The sequence below is a fragment of the Chelonia mydas genome, chromosome 10 (assembly GCF_015237465.2).
Source record: "Chelonia mydas isolate rCheMyd1 chromosome 10, rCheMyd1.pri.v2, whole genome shotgun sequence".
Classification (NCBI taxonomy): Eukaryota; Metazoa; Chordata; order Testudines; family Cheloniidae; genus Chelonia; species Chelonia mydas.
This window is the reverse complement of record NC_051250.2, coordinates 2,273,906-2,296,866: the sequence shown is the minus strand read 5'-3', so window position 1 is coordinate 2,296,866 and position 22,961 is coordinate 2,273,906. Positions and strand designations below refer to the sequence as shown.

At 50.4% G+C, this 22,961-nt stretch overlaps 1 protein-coding gene across 15 annotated transcripts in view; it reads left to right on the top strand.

Moving 5' to 3' along the window:
• TNRC6A (trinucleotide repeat containing adaptor 6A) overlaps window positions 1-22,961 on the top strand; it is a 166,346-nt gene that overhangs the window by 14,535 nt on the left and 128,850 nt on the right. Inside the window, exon 1 of one of the 15 annotated variants that reach the window (XM_043523885.1) lies at window positions 446-631. The exons of 12 other annotated variants lie outside the window; for them this stretch is intronic. The gene's annotated coding sequence lies outside the window, so the exon portion shown is untranslated. Of the gene's footprint in view, window positions 1-445; window positions 632-21,540; window positions 21,713-22,961 lie in introns of those variants that run through there. 2 more of the 15 variants (XM_043523883.1, XM_043523890.1) reach the window with 2 other exon arrangements.

Sequence of the window (22,961 nt, the reverse complement as noted above, 5' to 3'; positions counted from 1 at the left end):
TGTGACAGATTACAGCTTGATAGAGCTGCAAACATTGAATAGCAACAGAGGCGTCAATTTAGTTATTAACAAAGGATGGAATTCAAATGACGCTGGCGCGGCTCCAAGTTGCAGGAGAGCTTGCGAGGAGGGTGTATTAAATATTCATCGAAATCTTGGCATTTCATTCGCGTCTTTCCCCCGCCCCTCCCTCCAAAAAAATTTCGTTCTAAAGGTTAGACGTCTACTTCAAAATTAATTATTTCATTAACCGGTTATAAATTAAATTTTTACAACTAAGTTTTTTAGGGTTGATTCTAAATGGTTCTTAGTGGCACGTCATCAGGTTTGCTTGTCACGTGACTCATGACCTCAATCATGTGACAGTACAGACTGATGCTAAAGGCAGCATGTGACCCTAAATGCTACGTGAGCTCAAAAAAAAATTTAAATACAAAAATATAAGCAGGTCTCTCTCTCCTTTTTTTTCACCAGCCCTTTTATAGCTCAGTCCCTACCTTTAGTCTTGAGAGATCCTGTAGGTTTAGAAAGCTCCCTGCCACAAATCGCCTGCCAGTCCTGGGTAGCAACGTGCCACAGAAGTGCGCTACAAAATCCTGCCCTCTCATTTTGCATCACGACTCCCAATTTGGTAAGTTAACGGATACTTTGAGCAATTAATTTGCGCAGCTTTCCTGGAGTAACTCATTAGCATGCATGGTGCAAAGCCAAGTGTAAATATGCGTGCAATCTCATCAAATAAATGTGAAGGCGCCCTCTCCATGGGATCTGCTGTCAAGCCCAGGAGAGAGGAGATGAGCATGCCTCACTGCAGATGAAGCATGTCTTTACATTTTAGCGGAAGGCTCCGGGTTGGGGATTTTAATTTGTTTAATTTTTTGGTGTCCATTTTCTGTTTTCTCTCTCCGTGGAGCCTCCATGGCACAGTCCTAGTGACTGAATCGGTGCCAACCTTGTGACACTCTGCAATGGAATGCTTCCATCTGGGAATCAGACAGACCGTCTCGCGTCCGCTGCCTGTTAGTGCTCTGATGTTGGGATCAAAATTATTTCTCCTCTGTGGGGCTGGTTTTTGTATTTCGCGTCCGGGTGCTTCTTGGTGACAAATTGTTGGAGCAGGGGTGATCCATGCTGGTCGCGGACATTGTTCTGCTCTGTCAGCGCTGGGCGGTCGTCCTGAAGTGGCAGTTTGCAGACAATGCTCGTTTTATTTCGGCATTAAATGGTCCCAGCAGCACCGAAATAAAAGTGCAAGTTAGTCAGTGTCTCGGCGCTCCTCCTGAGTAATATCCCTGCAAGGGGTGGGGCTGCTCATTTGCTCGAGCTGATTCTGCAGAATAATGAACTGCCCTGCAAATGTACTTGGCAAAGAACAGAGGCTGCATCTTTAATTACTTGAGTGCCATTCCCAGCGCAGCTCCAAGTCCAAGTTTAAAAGGACCCTGAGAGACCCACTTCCCAGGTTTGCAGGCTTTAGGCGATACCAGCCACCGCTTCATTAGGATGCAAGTCCATTGCCATCTCCGTGGAGACCATGGGAAAAGAGGGCTCGGCTGAATTAGTGTCTGGTACAACTGGCAGCCACGCTGAGGAGAGGGCAGCTCATGCAGGCTCTGAAGGGTGCTGATGAATTACTGCTCCCGTTCAGGCATACGCCTTTGTTCCTCATTTATTGCAGGCAGAGAAATAAGAGAGAAAAGTAAAATGAATCAGGCACAGTTAGTGATACGGGGAAACCAATGGGCTGCGATCAGAGCAGCAGCAGCAGAATCCACCTCAGTTTTCAGCCTTAGTAACATTTTTTTTTTTTTTTGTCCTTGAACTAATTCTCTGCAGAAGCTCTTTGGAGCTGGCACTGAATGTGAATTGTCTTTCTGGTGAGGCATTGTAAGTGTAGTGATCCCGTATTTAATACCTGGGACATTCCTGCGCAATAATTAGCCCCTCTGTGTCAGTGAGGGAAGCCATATGTTACGGAGGCATTTCTAAAGATGTTTGCAACAAAGGAGGATTTCTCTGCGTTGCTGAATGCTCCTGCCAATCAGCTTTCTTTGCTCAGGGCTTTTGATTGTGTTTTACATTCACTTCCCTCCAACGCAGTCTGCTGCTGCTTAGGTAAATAAGGCTCCATGTTTGTAGTCAGGATTTTCCATTTTGGGGTATGAATTATGCAAGCTCTTTAATTGGCATACATGTCCGCCCTGCTTCTTCCTCACACTTGCCAGCCATCACAAATGTGACCCTTTAAATCAGTCGCAGAGGAATGACTTTTGCGGCTTCGCTGCTGGAGAATCATTTCTTTCTGCTGTTTGTATGAATCTGTGGAATTTCAGCATTGTGCCAGTGAACAAAGGATAAAACGAACCGACAGCGTCCCCCTCCTCTCCAAAAAACCCCAAGCCAAACCCCAAATCTCACTTTCCCTTATATGGCAGAAATGCCCCCAAAAGTCCCAGGCACGGGCTGGTTTCCTGAGCTCTCCCAATAGGGTGGTGTTCAAATACAGCGTATTTGTCTGCAGTTTAAATTATGCTGTAATTGTTCCGGAGCAGGAAATTCTCCTTCCATTGAAACCTTCCGTCTGAACATTCCCCAACATTACTGAAAAAGAGGAAAAGTGAGGGAAGGTAATTCCAGTGAGTGCCAAGGTTAGCACTGATAGGGAGATAACCCAGGTCAGACTTGCTGCAAGACACATCAGGGCATCATTTCCTTCAGCTATACCAGCCTGGTAGGACTTGGGGAAAACACCTGTGGGCTCAATTCATTCAGTCGTTAATCTATAGGTCTTTTTAAAGCTTGACATTATTCTCTAGCTATAAATTGTTTGGGTGTTTTGGGATCTGGACTTCTTCAAAGTGCAGTGATGTGAATGTAACTGGAATTGCAGCATAAACTCATGCCCTCCACCAGCTGTAGGCGTGCCAGACTTGGGTCAAGGATGCAGGGAAACAGTATTTTAATTGTTGCCTTTTCGTCCTATGCATAGTGGACTCGGTGAGGCGTCCAGCCGAGCTGGAGGATTATAGGTGTAACTCAAACTGCACACCTACTCTAACAGGCAGTTGTAACGATCCCTTTCACAGCAATACTAATTGTTAGGGCCCTGCATGGTTACAAAATTTGTATCCGCATCCGATCCACAAGCATGGTCCGCAGAGATCCACCTCCGCCGACGTGGAGATCCCCAGATATAAAGCGGATATCTGCAGATTTGCAGGGCTCTACCAATTGTTCCAGAAAGGGGGAATGCTCTGTGTTTCCCAGAGATTACTATAAACCCCCACTCTCGGGTCAGAGCCATATATGAACAACTGGTTGCACTTCTGGGCCTAAATGTGGGGATCTGTTATGAACTCCAGCCTCCTGCACACACACGAGCTCCTTTCATTCGTTCTGGTGCATATAAATTAACCAGACATATGAGATGTTGGTAGGAAGCAAATTAGTATTAATGAGTCTAGTGGGGAGAGCTGGGCATTGGGCGCCAGGACACCTGGCTTCTCCTCTGAGCTCCCCACTAACCTGGGGCAAGTCACGCAACCACTCTGAGCCTTTGCTACTCTACCCCGCCGGCTGCTCCGCAGATACGCTGACCTTTATAAAGTGGGGGGCAGGGGCGGTCCTCTGGCCAAAGTGTCCCCGGAAGTGTAAAGTATCTTGATCAGTGGGTCAGATTCAAAGGGTGCATGTTGTACTCAGTCCTTGCCGGGGATAAACTCCCATTTGTTTCAGCAAGCCCTGGGCCAGAGCAAACCCTCAGGACCCGGTTCTGCAGTGCCTGCTCGTACACCCTGTCCCACTGGGGCCAGTGAGTTCAGAGTGGTCACTCCAGGGACAGGGCTCTGAGTGAGAGCCTCAGCACTTGTCCCACTCTGAGCATTGCACGTGGTCACGACAGGGCTAGAGGTCTGGTTTGTGAGAGACCCATTTCGGGGATCAAAGAAGGGGAGTCCATGGCTCTTAGCTGGCTCACGTCGTTCTGCGTGTTGATGGTGGAAGGCGTCCATGGTTCTCCAAAAGCCCTTTATATGTGGGTGAGTTGTTCTAACATTTCCAACGTGGATGGGCCTCATAATTGTTCCTGCCATTGACTCCGGGATGAGAGCTGATGAGAGAGGCGCAGGAATGTTGCCAGTTTCCCTGCTTTACAGTGTTTGTATCCAACAGTTGTCATATGATGTTTTACCTTAGGGCTCCATTGTGCCTTGTCATCACAGCCTGGTTTTGGGGTCGGTATGGAGCTGCACCATCCCCAGAGGGGAAACAGATGCGTAGACATTACTCCTCGGAGGGCAGCAAGCCCCCTGCATACACAGTCCATCCACCCAGTGCAGCCGTCCCTAGCCCCTCTCTGCACCAGGGGTGCCCCAGGGAGTGGGGCCTCTCCACAGAGCACAGGAACTGGAACGCCGCCTGGCCCTGATGCAGGCCATGCCCTGCCACGCGGAGGACACTTCTTGGCCACATGCCCTCCAAACTGCACGTCTGAGTAAGGTCCAGGCAGAGTCTGCCCCTGAAATTCTGAACTTGCCTGGGGACAATCAGGGCTCTGATTTGCCTGCTAAGCATTGGGCACTTGTATGGTGCTGTATAAATCATGTTTCTGTCTCTGATCCTGCCTTTATTGATGGTGCACCCACCCCCAGTTTGGCCCTTCCTTCGGTCTCTTTTCTCCTGAGCAGATTGCCTCTTCCCCACCCCAGGCCCGCAGTGCAGGGTGGGGCAGGGGAGGTGGGGTAGAATAGAAAAGTGCCTGGGGCAGTGATGCTGAACTAGAGAAAGTGGGTCTCTGGGCTCCAGGGAGAAAGAGAGGTGGTGAGCTGGCTGTCACATGGCTCCTGTGCAGGGGCTCCCATCCCTGTCTGTGAGCTGACAGAAGGAGTTTTGCTTGCAGAGATGACCCATCTGTGAGATACCCATAGCTCCTTCCTCCCCTTGGTTCTTGGATCATCTCCATGAACTCAGGTCCACCCGTGGGGTCCCTCTCTCTCTCCTCCTCTTCTATGATCTTGGTGCAGCTCTTGGTACCATCAGTGGTTCTGTCCTTCAGCACCTGGAAGTAGGAGATGTTGTCTCTTGAACACCCTCTCCTGATTTGAATCCTGTATCTCTTCCCGTTCTGTTGTTGTTTCCAGTGGATGCTTTGCACTGTGCCCTGGCTTCCTCTGCTGTGGAAAACTGAGGTTACGGCTCTGTCCTGGAGCATCTTCTCCAGCTGCTGCCACAGTCACTGTTCACTTCAGCTTTGGAGGTCGTGTCTGTGCAGGCTGCTGCTGTAGCAAAGCCCAGTTCCAGAGAGTCTTGTGGCAAACGCAAGTGACGCCTTTCCCTGAAGCGGCTGCCAAGTGCTTCCAGACACCAGCGTCACAGGTGCTCTTGGCTGCTGAATCAAGCAGAGGCCCCAGCCCACCACGAAGTAACACAGACATTAGGCGCATTCTTGAGAAACCTCTGTGAGTGAGTGGAGAGCGGGTCTCCCCAGAGCAGCAGCCATTGCCTTATGGGAGGTTCTCCTGTGTGCAGCCTCCTGCCCCTTGAGGCCCCGAGAGGATTCCTCTGGGCCCAAGCTCTCCCCGCTCCTCTGGATGTTGCCTCACTTTGCAAGACAAAGTGTCTGAGGTGTGGGAGAGCCAGGATGATGAGGGCCCCCTTTGAGGCGCCAGAAGGTCTGCATAGCCTGTCACAACATCCTAGCCCACATCTGCCCTCCGCTCTCTACTCCATCAGCCTGTCTCTCAGCTCCACCATCTCCTGGGTGCACCAGAGCGTTCTGCAACTGAATGCTCCAGAGGGTCACATTCTTCCACCCAGGTCTTTAACTCCCCTCTCACACGCTTTAATTCAAACTGTACATTTTCTTTCCCGGCCAGAAATTTCTTTCCTCCCACTTCTCTGCTCCCTGTAAACCTCCATCTCTGGAGAGTTGCTAGAATGTGTCTTGCTTCCCCTCTGCCAAATCCTTGTTCCTGCCTTATGTCGAAGATCTGCTAGTGTGATTTCCCCCTATTTTGTCGTCTTTCTAAATCTCTGCTCTTTGAAAACCCAGGGAACCTCAGTCGGGTAGCCAAACTGGACTCCCAGCAGGAAATGGGAACCGATCACCCTTGTCCATCCCCTTCCCTGCTTCCTGTTCATCTCAAAATCCAATCTCTCTCCACAGCTGATCAGTGGCCTCACATCTACCTTCTTTTATGCCCAGTGCACCACTCCAATTTAGCCTTCTCTGTAGGCTAATACTCCCCGTAGCTGGGAGGAAGTTGCTTGTATATGTGATACCCTTCCCACCCCAGCCAGTTTGCTACTTCCTCTCTTCAGATCTCGGCTTATATCCTTCATGTCCTCCGTCACCGATGCCTGACTCCGAAGCCTGCTCTCCGTTCCCCACGGCCGGCTGCCTTGGCTGCCGGAGGGTGCAGAGCTTGTTCTTTCACCACTCTGGCAGATGCTTTTCTTGTACCTGGTTTCCTACGTTATCTTCCCTGCCTCAGACAAGGTGCCACAGAGCTCTGTATTCTCCCCTGCCCTAAAAGCAGGGACAACGTAGAGCTCTGTTGTATTTTCGGACTTGTTCTTTTTGGAGACAAAGCATTCATTTTGCATTTGTAAGTGAAAGGGCATTTAACTTTAGAAGGATCCTCTCTTATAAATGAAATAGCCCAGGAGGCGAACCAGAGCAAGGGGAATGCATCTGGAAATGGGCCCATTCATAAACAAGGGTGTATTGGAGTTTTCCCTGGGTCTGGTTTGTGGGTTGGTCTGCACACTGGAGCGACATCACATCTAGAGGCAGCTGTGCTATAAAAATACCACCTAGTGGAACCCCTCTTTCTCGCTGAATTGGTCCCTTACTTTCTAGAGTCTGAAGGCAACTCATTGAAAAAGCTCACGCATATCTCTCTCTCTCTCTCTCTCTCTCCTTCTGTACATCCCTGGCTAAGGCTCCCTGAGCTGAGACTGCAATGTAAAGTCTTCCCCTTTTCAAAACCCAGGCTGCAGCCTTTAGTTCGACTCCCCCATTTGTATCAAATGCCAGTGCTAAGAAAATATTTCTCCTTGTAGGTAAACGTTAAGTTAATGGTAGTGTTTTAGCAAGTGTGTTTCAGGCTGGGAGGGCAGGCCCGGCATTCTCAACTCGGAGCGGAGTCAGGAGCCTGCTCCTCTGTACCAGGGAGGTGGTGCTGACATGCCTCCCCCTAACCACCCACTGCGTTCAGGGGGCCTGCAAGCCACCCAAACTCTGCCCTCTCTGAGCTCTAGGCCAGCATGAGGAGCCGGGGCTGGTACGCCCTCCCCAGGGGCTGTGAGGGGAGAATCTCCCCACACTTCACTTGCTCCCACAGTAACTTGTGTATTGCCCAGTCGAACCGAATTTTGCTTCATTCTCTCTCGTGGCAACCAGCGAGCAGCAGAGGGAGGAATGAGGGGAAACCCTCGTTTTGGCGGCCGGTTCGGAGCTCGTTGCCTTTCCTGAGTTTTTTGTTAGTTTTTATTTATCAATCAGATCGGGTCCCTGTTCGAGCCCGGCCATTGCGGAGGCATTTGGATAACTGGGGGAGGGGGAGAGAAGCACTAAGCTCTTAGTGTGAGAGGTCACGTGGCCCAGCTCGCTGATCGGCGACTAATGAGCACTAGGAAATCTGCCTCTTCTTGTTGTAGGGTACACTTGACCTTGGGCGTCCCCACTGAGCACAAAGCTTTTCAGTGATCTAATGGGTCTGATTTTCTACTGCTGATTTCTAGGCCATCCATTCTCGCTGCAGAACCCGGGTTTCAGCCGTGCTGCTTTCCCTTCTTGGTGAGCAACGGGAGTAGGTGAGGTGGTAACAAGCGTGAGAGGGGAAAGCAGGGACTGGCCACCTGCTCTCTTAATGTTCCACCCTGAGACGGCACTCGTTTTTGGAATCTAGCATTTGATCCTGTTCTCTTATATCTGAATAAAGCATCCCCCTGCTGCCCCTGGAACCAGCGGTGCCAGGTACCCAAGGAAGGTGCATGTGCTCGCTGTATTTCCACGCCGTCCTGGAACCAGCAGTCCCATGTCTTTCCCAAGGAAGCTGTTCTCTTGGGGCTTCCCATCTGAGTCTGCAGGGGCTGGGGGCAGTACGGCGTCCAAACCCCCTAGTTTTTGTGGTTTTGCCGTGGCTGCCTGCATTCTTCCCTGTTTACAGCAGACTAATCAGGAGTTCAAAACCTTCAGTGACTCCAGAACCACCCTGTGTCTTCCATAACTTCAGAGTCCCCATTTTTCCTTCCTTTGACCCTCATGTCCCAAAACCCTTTGTATTGTTTCAGCCAAAAAACCCCAAAATGCAGAAATACTGGTCTGTAATCTTAAAAAATTGCTCTGCCACATGTGACCAGAGTCAGCCCTGAACCTCAGTACAGATACATTTGATCATTTTTCATATAAATAAATGTACACACAACCCGGCCCCCATGTATGTATTCTGATTCTATGGATTTCACAGTCCATAGGACGTGTATTCAGTGCTCCTAGTTACTGCTGCTACTTCTAATTGGCAAGCTTTCCCGGTGCCACAGAGTGGAGGGCTTGGAGGTTTCATGTTTGTTTTGTTGTTTTACCAAGGAAGTTTAAAAGTCTGAAAAAAGCCTGAACTCGAGAGAGAGGCTGAGTTCTGGCTGTGGCATTTCCCTGGCCCATGTTTCCAGCAGCCCCAGCTAGCGGATATGGACAGCAAATATAGAACTAGCCAACTTTTACCATGCGGTACGTTTTAATTGTATAGACCATCAATATAAATCTCTCACAACACACCATTGCGGATCTCAACAGAGAGGCCAAGGAGTGTGTGGGCCGTGGAGACAGCACTCTCCTCTCCTCCTTCCCCAGACAAGGAGGAGGCACAGATCTGGGTTTAAACATCGTTAAGTTGAAAGTTGCTGTGTGGCAGGGAGTGAAACCAGGCATGCCCTGAGTGCCTGGCTCTCCGAGCTGCTGCTGCTTTCTGCCATATTGGCTGGGAGAAGGGGACACTGCTGGGAGCTGTAAACTGCAGGAGACTCCAGGAGAACAACATTTCCCGATTAGCATGAGGAATTAAGATTTAATTTGTCAAAGGCTGTTAACAAATGGTCAGTAATTAAGCAGGCAGCCAGCAAATGGAGTGTTTGCTCAGCCAGCCATCCCCCAGGGGGTTAGCCGTGGGATTAGGGGTTTGAAGTTTGTGAAGAGTATCCTGCTGAGAAGTTGAAACCTCGCTGTCTGCTGTTCGAGAACTGGACTGGGCAGCACTGCCCGGGAGCGGGAGGGCCGGTACCCCATGCACAGCACGGCGAAGGGGAGAGAAGTGGAAGGGATACAAGATGGATAAGAAATTGGAGAGTCACTTTTTACGGAGGATTGCGTTCATGCTGCTGCTGCTGCAGCTGCTCTGCAGGGTTCTAATGGGCTCCTGAAGATTTGCTCCAAACTGGATCTCCTCCGGGAGGGGGGTTTCCATTGAGTTTTCTCTCTAACACAAGCAGTGTGGCCTTTTAAGGTAACAGGCAGGTAAACAAGCAGTGCTGAGTGTGAGGGGAAGACTGGATTTCACCGCACCAGAGAGTGAAGCCGATATGCCAGGTGTGCCACCGAATGCTGCCTGGAGCCGTGGTGCTTGCACATCATAGGAATGTCCTGGGGGCCTGGTTCTCCTGTGCATTACGCTGATCTGACGCCATGGATGTAATTAACCACTGGAACAACTGGATTCTCCATCACCGCCTGTTTGTAAATCAAGGCTGGGTGTTTTTCGAAAAGCTCTGCTCTAGGTTCTCTGGCCTGTGCTCTGCAGGTCAGACTGATGTGGCCCCTTCTGGCCTTGAAAGTCAGTGTAACACCGTGGAGAATCAGGCCATTGATTGACATACTATGTATGATACTTTGATCACTGGCCTTGCAGTTTCTCCACTCAAGGAATTGGATTACTGTCTTTTTAAAATGGAGGGGCAATGTTGTTAATGCATAAACACACAGGGCCTGACTCCATGCTGATGATATTGCTCACCTTTGCCTGGTTCCTAAACTCTCTCCCAACTAAGGTCACCCAGAAGGTGGTGGCGGGCCAACCCCTGTAGCTTGACCATGTCCAGGCTAGGCACAGAGACGATGCTTGAAGACCTGGTGGAGTGGGCATGGGTCCAGTGTTCAGGCTAAGATTCCTGGACCTGCCAGCAGCTGCTGACACTCTTGGTTGCAAGGGTGCTGCACACCTGTCAGGGCAATGACCCTAAGGTCAGAGCTGCTTTAAGCTGCTAGAACCCAGAGGATCTTTGCTTCTGTTCACTGAGGTTCCTTGCTTGTGGAGTCTTTCTGGTCTTGACTCTGTTGCCTTTTATTCAGCATCTGCGTAAGGTTCCAGGAGAGATTGAGAGACATCAAGGTGTCCGTGCCGCCAATATGTGGGTGGGCCCCGTGCTACATCTCCTTCCAAACAGATGTAAACAAAATGGTTTCCTTGCTGCCTGAGTGAACTGGGTACCTGGCTGGGGAGCAGCTGACAGGCTGTGTCCCAGTAACGTGGAAATGATTGGGCTCGGCTGGAGTTGAGCTCGGCTTGCATTGGGAGTGCTGGACAACGAGGGGTGTGGCCTTGGGATCCTCCTCGAAACTTCATTGCTCCTGCACACCCAGACAGCAGCAGGGCTACCTTCCTTCCAGTGCAGCTAGCCAGCCACCTCTCCCTTTCCCCCGGGTACACTCCTAGCCACAGTGATCCAGTGCCAATCGCCACATGCTGGCTTGATGCACCATGCTCTCCTCGGGGCTGCTGCAGAAAGCCACCCAGAGACTGCGCTCGGGGCTGCAGGCAGCGACCTGCCATCTCGGTGTGCCACGCCCATCAGGACACTCCTCTCCAACATGCCACACTTTGCTTTGGCTGCCAGTTCCTTTCTGGGTCCTGCTAAACCTCCCAATTCTTAAATAGGGCAAGGCCCAGCAATCTGCAGACTTCCTGTTTCTCAGCATCCCGTCCCAGCAGCAATACTCAGTGGGGATGCGTAGGTTGAAGGGCTCAGCTTTGACCCCATGAGCATCTGTGGGAGGAGGTGGGGTCTTAGCCATGGGATTCCCTTCAGCTGAAGATCAGGCTACGATCTTGCCACGGATGGGTTGTGTCTGCGCCAGGTCCTGCTCCAGCAATCGTGCCGATGTGGTAGCATAGGCCACCCGTCGCTTGCAGCAGGTCTAGAGGACGCGGTTAAAATGCTGGCAGCTGCTTGGAGCCACGTCTGCACTAGCGCTCCCAGTGCGTCAATCCCCCAGCAGGTGCGGCAGTGGGATCTATTAGGAACAAATGTAGTGCAGACCAGGCCTAAGCGCGTGATGCAAAACAGCCCAGACGCTTCCCAATCAACCACGATGACCTGAAGCCCCCCACAAAGCCCTGCAGGAGCCACCCCCTGGGATTCCACCAGTCCAAGGGAGCAGCTTTAACTCCGCCGGAGGAGGAGAGCTCTTCCTTTCAGAGGGCTATTCAGGGGAGCTCTTAATTTCTAGGGCACCTGCTGCCGAGCCCTCAGGTCATCAGTTGTGTACTCAGTGTACACCAGTGGCCAGAAGAGGGAGTGCAGGGCAGTCTTGTTCCCCTCAACCCCTGCTGAGAGCCTGCTAGACAAGCAATCTGCAGCTGGAGACACCTACAGTGTGCCAGGGCGGGGCCTCGGGCTGGGACCAACAGTCTGGCACGTTGTGTGGTGCCCCTGCACAAGTAAGGGCTTTTCCCTTTTAAATTACTCTGTTCAGCCACACCGTTATTTATGGTTTTTAAACAAAGGGATGTTTGCCCAGCCATCTCCTCCAGACAGCGTGCAAGCGGCAACACGACCCTTTCACTGTAAGGCACGGGTTCAAATCCAGCCCTAGGCTGTGAGGATGGAAAATTGTTGCCCTGATGGACTCAGGTGTGGTGCGTTTGGTGGGTCTTGTTCGAGGTCCCAGTGGGGAAGGGCTCACATCTCAAACAGCACTTCTGCCACAGGCACTGACTAGCCTGGAGACTGAATTCCCCCGGCTGAAGGCTGAGAGGGCCACGTGGGCCTAACAAGAGGACTCATTCCAGTCACCCGCAGGGGGGAATCTGGCAACTTCATCAGCATTGAATGTGCCAGAAAAGTTTTTTGACTATTTAAGAAAATTATTCGCTTTCTGGTACTAACCTACCGGACAATGGATATTCAAACCAAAGCACCTCACTCTGTCGGGAATTTGCTGCCGCACAGCCCCTGCCTTGCCTCATGCGATCCCAGCTCCCTGCAGGATGTGTGTGCTCCAACTCTTCCGTCCCCTGCTGCGCACAGGCACTGGGCCAGGTTCTGATCTCTGTCACGCCCTTGGAAAGCTCCAGTCGAGCTTTATACCAATGTGAGAGACAGCAGACTCTGGCCCAGTATCTCCCAGCTTACTCCATCTCACCCGCTCCTTTTTGCTTGGTCTCGGAATTCGCTATCAGACGCTGCACACAGAGCAGCAAACCCCAGCCTTGATTTAATAAGTATCTGAAAATGTCATAAGAGATGTGATAATAAAACATCAGATGCAAGAAAATGACTAGCCAAAAGGCATTTTAAAAAGCGAAGAGCGTAAATGTACTAGATTAAGACACTAATTTCTGTCCCTTGTATGTTCTCCATCTTTCCCAAGTCTTGACAGGCAGAAATAAATGCCCCTCTTTCTCCAAAGCACTATCTGCCTCTCCTTGCTGTATTGTAACCACAGGGTGCCCACAGCTGTAACAGCCCATTTATTTTTGAGATTTGATGCTTTATCACTTTCAAAGGAGAGGCTCCGCTAGTTCATCATGCATTTCCAGTGCGAGCACTTACACTTAAAGACAGATCGAGATTCTGATGGTAATAACTAAATTTGATTTCTGACAATCTGAAGAATCTCTGTAGATTAAAGACGTGCAATTTGTGCCTTTGTTTACACCATGTAAGAAAAGCATAAAAACAAAATAGTTAAAGTAAGTCCTGAGAAATGAGAGGCTTCCTTTGTAACTTGGTCAATGCAAACCTGTTATCTGGTCTTTTTTGTTGTGCATGTAGCTATGTACTGAATAAAATGCCAGCAAATTCCCAAGCACAACACCCAATGCAATAAAGACAGAGGCCAGATCAGCGGCTCAAGTAATGTATGTGTTAATGGTTTAATAGGCTGATCACCTCCTAAATAATTTTCTCAGTTCTAGAGCAATTGACCCTGGTCACAGTGGTAATAAAGGACTGTCCCCTGGGTTCTTGTTCAAAGGTTCAGGAAGCCCTTCCAGAGAAAGCCTTAAGTGGCTTTTAACAATATATATTTTATATTGTTACAGTCTAGTACTCTGCTAATTCAGCAGTCAGTGCAAATACCATCAGTTCAGGTCCATGGATATTTCAATTAAAAAAAAAAAAAGAAACAAAACCCATAAATAGAAATGAATTTTGTCAGACTCGCTCTTTGTTCGCTTCCCTGTGAATGGGGGCTGTGCCGTGCTGCCTTCCGCAGTGTGTAAAGGCGTCTCGTGAATATGTCACTTTGCTTTGTAAACACACACTAGAACCTTTTGTTTTGCCAGGCGCGAGCTGGGAGAGACGTGGCAGGGAGCCAGCCGGGCTGGCAGGGAAAGCGTTGCACGTGGGGGCCATCCCGCTAGATCCAAGCGAGCGCTGGAACGTTCCCCGGCATTCAGAATTAATCCATCGTTATTGCCATTCATTGTTTGAGGAAACAGATTCAGATGGGTGCCATCTTGCAGCCTGCGTTGCACGTCCTGGAGCCCGAGGAGAGGGGGCCTCTCTCACTGCTGCAAAAACGCGAGCTGAAGCCCTCACGGCCCGGCCTGCCAGGCGGAGGAGTGCGGAGGGGGATGGATATGTGTACAGAGTCAGAGTCTTTAAAGGCCTAGCTTTGAATCCAATTTGTCCTACTCCAGCTTATTCAGGGGGTCGTTTGTACTCCTTAGCCAACAGCTTCTTCATAGTTACATTTGTTAGAAAATGTGCCGGTGTTTTTCTGTCTCTAATGCTTCTCTAAAGAAGAACATAAATTGTTGTACAAAAGTCAACATGGTTTCTGTAAAGGGAGATCATGTCTTACTAATCTATTAGAGTTCTTTGAGAGGGTCAACAAACATCTGGACAAGGGGGATCCAGTGGACACCGCGTACTTAGATTTCCAGAAAGCCTTTGACAAGGTCCCTCACCAAAGGCTCTTACGTAAATTAAGTTGTCATGGGATAAGAGGGAAGATCCTTTCATGGATTGAGAACTGGTTAAAAGACAGGGAACAAAGGGTAGGAATAAATGGTAATTTTCAGAATGGAGAGGGGTAACTAGTGGTGTTCCCCAAGGGTCAGTCCTAGGACCAATCCTACTCAACTTATTCATAAATGATCTGGAGAAAGGTGAGGTGAGGTGGCAAAGTTTGCAGATGATACTAAACTGCTCAAGATAGTTAAGACCAAAGCAGACTGTGAAGAACTTCAAAAAGATCTCACAAAACTAAGTGATTGGGCAACAAAATGGCAAATGAAATTTAATGTGGATAAATGTAAAGTAATGCCCACTGGAAAAAACAACCCCAACTATACATACAATATGATGGGGGCTAATTTAGCTACAACTAATCAGGAGAAAGATTTTGGAGTCATCGTGGATAGCTCTCTGAAGACGTCCACGCAGTGTGCAGCAGCAGTCAAAAAAGCAAATGGGATGTTAAGAATCATTAAGAAAGGGATAGAGAATAAGACGGAGAATATCTTATTGCCCTTATATAAATCCATGGTACGCCCACATCTTGAACACTGCGTACAGATGTGGTCTCCTCATCTCTAAAAAAATATACTGGCATTAGAGAAGGTTCAGAGAAGGGCAACTAAAATGATTAGGGGTTTGGAACGGGTCCCATATGAGGAGAGATTAAAGAGGCTAGGACTTTTCAGCTTGGAAAAGAGGAGACTAAGGGGGGATATGATAGAGGTCTATAAAATCATGAGTGGTGTGGAGAAAGTGAATAAGGAAAAGTTATTTACTTGTTCCCATAATATAAGAACTAGGGGCCACCAAATGCAATTAATGGGCAGCAGGTTGAAAACAAATAAAAGGAAGTTCTTCCTCACACAGCGCACAGTCAACCTGTGGAACTCCTTGCCTGAGGAGGTTGTGAAGGCTAGGACTATAACAGAGAACTGGATAAATTCATGGAGATTAAGTCCATTAATGGCTATTAACCAGGATGGGTAAGGAACGGTGTCCCTAGCCTCTGTTTGTCAGAGCTTGGAGATGGATGGCAGGAGAGAGATCACTGATCATTACCTGTTCGGTTCACTCCCTCTGGGGCACCTGGCATTGGCCACTGTCAGTAGACAGGATACTGGGCTTGATGGACCTTTGGTCTGACCCAGTTTGGCCATTCTTATGTTTGTTTTGCGTGTCAATCCCTTTTTAGGGCCCAACCTTACTCGGCACCTCTCTTATGGATGCCGCTGTCCTGTCTGGCGGTTCGAGTAGGGTTGGCTGTCGTTGAACAGTGTGGTGTGGTGTTGTATTTTAATTGTTGTTTCCTATGCTTGGAGTTCTTGGTGCCCAGCCAGCACTTGGACTCTTTGGCGAGGGAAAGGATTGTAAATGTACAATCTTAGTTAAAGATAGATGGGCCAGAGCCCCCATGAGTGTAAATCTGCACAGCTCTGTTGACTCCAGCGGAGATGAGCCAGTTTAAACCAGCTGGAGATCTGGCCCGTATATTTAAAAAAGCCAAACTCCGGGTTTTTATTACATTTGTTTGAACTTAACAACAACAAATTACCCCCTCCCCTAACAGGTCTGTGCTGCTTTTGACCCTTTTAGCATTGAGGGATTTGTCTTCTCAAGGGTTTTGATATCTACAGTGTGTGCCTGTGTTGTCCTGTTTTTCTGGCCACAAATAAAGATATCAAACATCTGTATAATTCATCAGATAAAACCAATCACACATCTCCTCTCCTCCCCCTAAACGTGGATGTAATTAGATCTAAGACAATTTGGAGCAAAAGGTTGGAGCATTCTGGAAGGGAGACAAGCTTTCACACTCCTGCAGTATCAACAGCACGCATCCCCTCTGCCTCTGCCACAGAAGGGCCTTCCTTTCATAGCCTGCTGGGACAATCCTCATCATAAACTTCCAGCTTTTTGTTACTTTAACAGAGTAGAAGGGTCACTGGTGGTGGCCGTTGGGGAGGGTTGTTAAAGCTTTAGCTTCTGTTGCTTCAGTGATTATGGCTGTGAACCACAGTGCTACACTGCTCCATGTGTCTTCTCTTAGATGACTTTTTAATACCATATAAAACACTGGCTTGCTTCAGCCCTGGCTTCTTTTATCTATATAGAACCATTGTTACAGACATCTACATGGCAATATATATCTGCTGGGTGGCTGATTCGCACACCCACCGCATGAGCGTGAATAAATCGCTGTGTCGTGGAAAGCTCGCTCCATAGCGTGGATACAATAATTAAACTGAAATGCGCTGTCTGTAAAATACTGTCATGTTTAAACATTCCATTGTTCCCTGCGAGTTCCACATGATGGAACTTGATGCCGAATCATTTCATTCAATTAAAAGTGGCAGGCCTGCTGCCTTCTGCGCCGCCACTGGGTCATTAATACTTGAGATAATTTGTTACACACCCTCCCCCGCCCCCCCAACCTCCCGCTTGCCTATACAGTGACAGCATATTCGCGGATGTGGAGATGAATGAATGGCAGTTGCCTGCTGCCAGGTTAACTCTTTCACTGCTGCCCTAATTTACCTGGTCCAGGGGGGCGAAATGCACCTGCACGGCCCTGTGTACCAGGAATCCAGCAGCCTGGGCTGCCCTGGGCTCCTGCGAAATGACAGCGGGGGGGTGGGGGTGGAATGGCCCTAGAACACTGTGCTTTCAGTGCTGCCATTGTAGCTACTGTGGGTTGTTGTTAGAATCGCTGTCCTTTGGCGGCATGACTCTGGATTTCTAGAAAGGAAATGCTGGCAGAGTAGATTTTGAAAAGAGATTTTCAGGGAAGTCAGGTCAAGAATGGCAAACATTGACTGATGGAAATGACCACTCTACTGCTGCAAGGCTGGCAGCTGTTCACAGCTTTCCAGTGCGGAGTAAAAAAAACACTGGCCTTATTTGACATTCAAGTGCCTACAGCTGTTCCCCAGTAATGTAATAGAATTACACTAATAAATAGAAGTGGGATCAGAGCCACCTCCTAAAGCGGCTGCATTGTTTGATGCGCTGGCAGCACCGGAAAAGTCCCCACTAACTCAGTTACTGCAGAGCCCCAGTATGCGATTACAGAGGGCATTTACATCTTATTAACTGAGCATCTCCGTCAGCTCTTAGGGAAAATGTTCCTCTCCTTAGACCTGCCAGGGAGGCTGTCTGAGCTGTCGGTTACTGTTCTCAGGGCTTGTCTCCTGCCCCTGGGCCTGCCCCTCTCGCAGTCCCAACAGCGGTGAGTCTGGAAGCCTTCAGGGCAGGGTGCTCGCTGTTAGGGCAGTAACGTATAAGTCACCCCATGGGCAGCTGCATTTGTCTGTAATTGCCATAGCATCTGAGTGCTGGATACAGACCAGACACACACTGGAGAAGAGACCCACGTCAGCTGCTGTCAGGGCTGAAGTGACAAGGAGGAGAGATGAAAGGGATCAGGTCCTCAGAGTAGCCAAATGGCTGCAGAACATTGGAGGGGTGTCACTCCCAGAGCTGGGCGGAGGGGGTAGCCTGGAGTCCTAGGTGGGAATAGGCCTGGGTGTCACAGCAGGGTTTATGGGGCTGGGAAGTGATCTCCCAAGAGAAGGGGTGGGAAGCCGCATTGCTTGAGTGATGTGCAGCTAGCCTGGCTGGAGCCTGTACTTGCAGGAGCCTGGCTCCCTGCGGCGGAGCGACCCGAGGACGGGAATGCAGAGCACCCTGCGTCAGCATCGCTCCTGCCCCCCTCAGTCCCCTGGTGTTTGTCCGCGTTGCTCTCGGTGTAGCCTCAGCTCCTTGGGGCCGGGGCTTCCACTGTAGCGTCTCAATCCGATGCTGGCTGGGTGTCTGAGAGACCCGTGGGGCAAATGAAGGATGCCCCAGGAGGAGCTTCGCCTACACTGAATGGCCAAAGAGGTGAATGCAGGAGCCTATCAGAGCCATAGGAGCTGCAGGGCCATGCACCATGAGCTTGTTCTCGGTGCATTACTGTTTTTTGTGAGCATGCAGGAGCTAAGCCAGGTGTGTGAGAGATGGGTGGTGGGCAGGGTGGGTAGGCAGAGGAAGCCTGGCTCAAACCCCTCCATTACCCTCTTTTAGTTCTGAGACTGGCTCGTCCATGTTGAGCTCTGTGATTCCTCCTGGCAGGAAGGGCAGAGCCTCCAGGACAGACTGACAAGCTGTCACATCAGCGCGTGCGGTGAACCTCGCCATCACTGCCGTCCCACCCCTGTAATGTCTGGGAGCCGAGGGGAGAGCTTGCCCCGTACGGCAGGGCCAGAGCCTGGCTTTCCATGCCTCTCCCTGAGATCTCCGCTCAGCCACCACCCCAGGAGACTGGACGACAGCAGCAACACCGAGGGACTCTCTCTGAGCACGTTCCCACCAACAGCCCTGCCAGTGCTGGAGCGAACGGCCGCCCAGGCGCTGTCTGCCGGGCTGGTGGAGCAGGCTGGAGCCAGTGGGGAAGCAAGAGGAGTGGTTGTGGGTCATGTGCCGTGGCCAGGAGGGTCTGTCTTCCCTGCAGCTCTTCCTTCAGGCTCTGCTTTCACGGGGGCTCATTACCTGCCCCCTTTGCAGTGTGGATGCAGGCCGACTAATTCAGGTGCCCGATGCCGTCTCACAATTCCCTCAGGGCCGTATTTTCTTGCCCTCTTCCTACTCCCTTCTACCCTGGAAGTCACCTACCAGTTTATAGGCACCAGTTCAGCATTAAACCCCCACGTTTGGCAGCTGTATTGCTGCTCAGCTTTCACAACGCTCGAACCGAGGTGCCGTCCAGGGTATCCTACTCCCAGCATGCTGCCAGCTGGCCAGAGGTGGCTGCCACGGTTCTGGGTGGCTCTCTGTTGTGAGGTCAGTCAGAGCCACAATTTGGATACCCAAAATCTGCAGTTCTGGGAGGCAATTTGCAAGAAGCTGGCAGAGAGGGGGATTCACGGGATGGGACCTCAGCGTAGGGAGACAATTAAGTCCCTCAGCAGTGAGTACTGGAAGACCAACAACCACACCTCAATCCAGCAACTCACCAAACATGGGGACTGGGTGTTCCCAGAGCCCGCTTTCTTGCTGCAGCTGCTTTTGACTCTGGCTGGTGTCAGTATTGGCCCTGAGGGTCGAGGGACCAGACACTGATTCAGAGGGCACAGAGCAGGTGACGACCTCGGGCCACAGTCCCGGGAACTCATCTCCTCCAAGGAAGGACATGCACGTTCTCCCACAGTACCGCGTGAAACAATTCTTTGAGTGGCGCAGCAGCGCTAAGAATCATGGGATAAGTCCTGGCACCTCACAAGGGCGAGCGGAGCCCCAGCGTGGAAACGAAAACTCAGGTCTGGCTCAAGTCTGGATTTGGAGTCTGGATGCTCTAGTCTAGCCCAGCGCCCCGACCTGGGTTAGCTCCTCGGTGTGACGATGTACCCTGAGCAGCACCTCTGAGTTCTACTTTGAGTAGCGTCCCTAGGGTGCTCCCTACTGGCTGGGTGGGGGCTCAGGACAGTTTAGTTATTTACCCAGAGAGGCCCTAAATATATTGCACCCAGCCTTGTTGCTGCTGTTAACTACCGGGCAGAAGGGTTACATGGCCATTGTGTGAGGTTTTATTAATCCGGGGGGGCTGCAGCGAAGGGCGGCAAGGGAAGGTGTCTGAGAGACCATCTCTCCCCTAGGGAACTCGGGGCCTCCAGCTTATCCTGCTGTTAATAAAAGGCAATTCTGCTGAAGACAGCGGCCTTAACCTGGTGCATGAGAGGTCCCAGCCATGCCCTCTGTGGCCTCCTCACAGCTCTGAGCCACTCTCTTTGCTTGCTGGGAGTTTCTTACTCTGCCCATTGTTTGCATGGTGTCTGCCAGGCTGCAGACCTAGCTGGTTCCTCGGAGCGCCCTCTGCTCTGGCTCTCGGCAGAGCTCACTGTCTGCTCTCACAAGTGGCTGCGGCCCGTAGCGGGGGAGAGCCAGCAGCCCGGGGCTGTGTCGCGGTGAGAGGTGGCAGAGAGGCAGCGGTGCTCTGAACAAGGTCCCTTGGTCATGAGCATTTAGCAGCATGCTGAGATTCCAAAGGGGTTTATTCTGTCATGCTCCAGAGGCCCGCTTTGGTCGGGTTTGCCCTTTAATCCCTGGTTGTAAAGCGCCCGCCTCCCACGGTGAGCGGCACTGTGGGGATTATTGATAACGCTGATCTGGGGGGGCTGTGCCCGGCGTAGGCAGCTATGGTTCCACGCTGACCGGAAACATGCGGCTTGTCTGGAGCCCCCTCGTCCCCTAGCAAGATGCTGGACATAGACCTGTTTTTGCAGCCTACCAAGTGGCATCCAGCACATGTCATTCCCCTGCTGTGTTACTGGTGAGAGGGGATGGACCAGCTGCTTCACCCACCCACTATGCATGCTTGGGTTCCTCCCCATGCCTTGCCCTGTCTGTGAGTCGGAGGTGGGACTCCAGCAGGGTTTAGCCATTCAAAACTCTGCTGTTCATAAGAAAAGTCTCCCATTGTGTCCCCCCCCCGCCCCCCCCCCCCCCCCCACAAAATTACATCCAAATAATCAGACACAAATGCGGCCGTAATGAAAAGTAAATTTAATATCCCAGGTCCTATTTTGTAAATTAGTCTAACCAGCAGCTACAGAATAAATGACACCTAATTACTGTTCAGGGAAGTTCATGCAGAAGCGCTTAGCTGTGAGATGATCATAGGGAAACACCATCAATGACAGGAAATGAACAAGATGCCGGCTGTAGGAAATTGTAATTACAGAAGACTGACATACTGTGTGAGCTGTTTATGATAATGAAGTGGTGCATCAAATCAAATTAACCTTCGTTATTTAACACAGAATGCACCGAGGACTTGTCTCCACAGATGCTGAATCCAAAACTGGAGCAGGAACCCTTGAGGTCGCTGAATTCAGAAAGGCAGCTAATATGAAGCCACGGAGGGCTGCTTTTATTTAAGGCACGGTTACTAAGAAATTGCCTCTGCTCTGCGTGCTCCAGTGTCCTGGCTGATGCAATGGCATTAGCTAGTTCAGGCGGAGAGTCTGTGGAGCTGCTGTCGACAGCCCTGGGAAGAGCCTCTCTGCGAATGGCTGAGCATTCGCACTCTCCCTGGGAGAACCTTTAGGCAGGAGGCTGAGGGATCAGCCAGCCTCGCTTCCCCTCTTTGCCCCGATGGTGTGTGCCCTTCCTCCCGCTATGCCTGTGTTTGAGCACTCGCTCCCTCTTACCGCTGGAAGAGAGCCAAGAAAAGGTCAGTACCCTACCATAGGAGGAGTTAAGAGAAGCCAGGGGAACGTTTGCCATTAGTCCCAGTGGTCTCCCTCAGCGCGGGCGCCAGCATGTTCCTCTGCCAGGCACTCAGGGCAAGTCACCATGCCACTTCCATTTGTAAGGCAAAGGACGCAAGTGCCGCTTTCCTTTTTTAAGAAGGTTTCCTTTGCTCGTCGCTCTTCCTCGCGAAGGCTCCTGTGCTTACTGCAGGGACACTTACCTTGGGATCCTTTCACACCGGCGGGTAAGTCACTTTCCAATTCACCCAAATGCTCTGTTCAGGATTCATGAGCTTTTGAAACGAGGGGCCCATCTTTGCCGCTGCTGTCGTGTTTAGTGCACCCACAATGTGCCACTGCCAGGAGTAAGGAATTGTTTAGGGCCAGTGCTAGTTTCCTCTGGTTACTGCAGATGCTGACAGAGGCTCTGCAGAGGGCAGGATTAGCTGCAGAAAGCTGGTCTGCACACAGGAGGGGATTACAACTGTGGTTTTATGGCAAAGGTTTTTTGTTTTCTAGGTTTTATTTTTTTTTTTATCGTTATCTTTATTCACGGCTTTTGTTGGGTTAAAAAGAAGAGGTGTGAAATCCCACCACACATTCCATAGATAACTCCCCCACCTGCCGGGTCATTTAGAGAGCCGGGCTCAGCAATAATTAGGACTTGCTCTGTTGGGCTGAGTGAATCAAATGGTAGCCGGATTAGAAACAGGGAGCGTAGCATTCAGAATGTGGCATGTGTTCTGCCCGTCTAATACGGTCCAAGCACACATTAAAGGAATCCATTGGATTAATAAACCAAACAGGCTGCTCAAATCCCTTCTGGACTGGCTAGGAATGTCAACACCCTGAGATGCCATTTGTGTTTTGAACTGTTAGATCTGATCTGCCTTTTGCCGTGTTTGCTGTGTGACGTTTTGAGTTGTCTTACATTAGGAAATGTTTGCTCAATGCCCTGAGTGCCTGCAGGGGCCTCCGGTCACTTTATAAGCCAAAGGTTGTTCTGCAAAACTTCACATTTGTTGGACAAATACAAGTCACTGGTTCAGTGAAAGTCCTGAGTTCTGCTACTCCAGGGCTGCCGAGCGGCTGCTGTCAGATTTGCTACGACTCCTTCACCCTGTGCTCAGCTGTATTTTTAGTTTCCTTTCTGTTTACCCAGTATTCGTATTAATACGCAGGTACGCTTTCCTTTCTGTTTACCCAAAGATAACTTTTACATGTGCCCGCTTGCACCTGCACAGCTCAGAGTGGTAATACTTTCAGTGAAAGAACTCAAACAGTCACGTTCATTTTAGGCAGCCGTGGTGGCCTGTTCTGAACGACATCTGAGCATTTCCATACATGTGGTGCCTGGATCCCAACGGGTGTGAAACCTCAGGCAGGTGGGGACTGGCAGGCTTTGGAGTAGAGCAAACAGCCAACTGGCCGGGCATGGTTAACTTCAAAATGTCAGGAGTTTATTCACAGCTCTGCTTAACGTAAATGACAGGC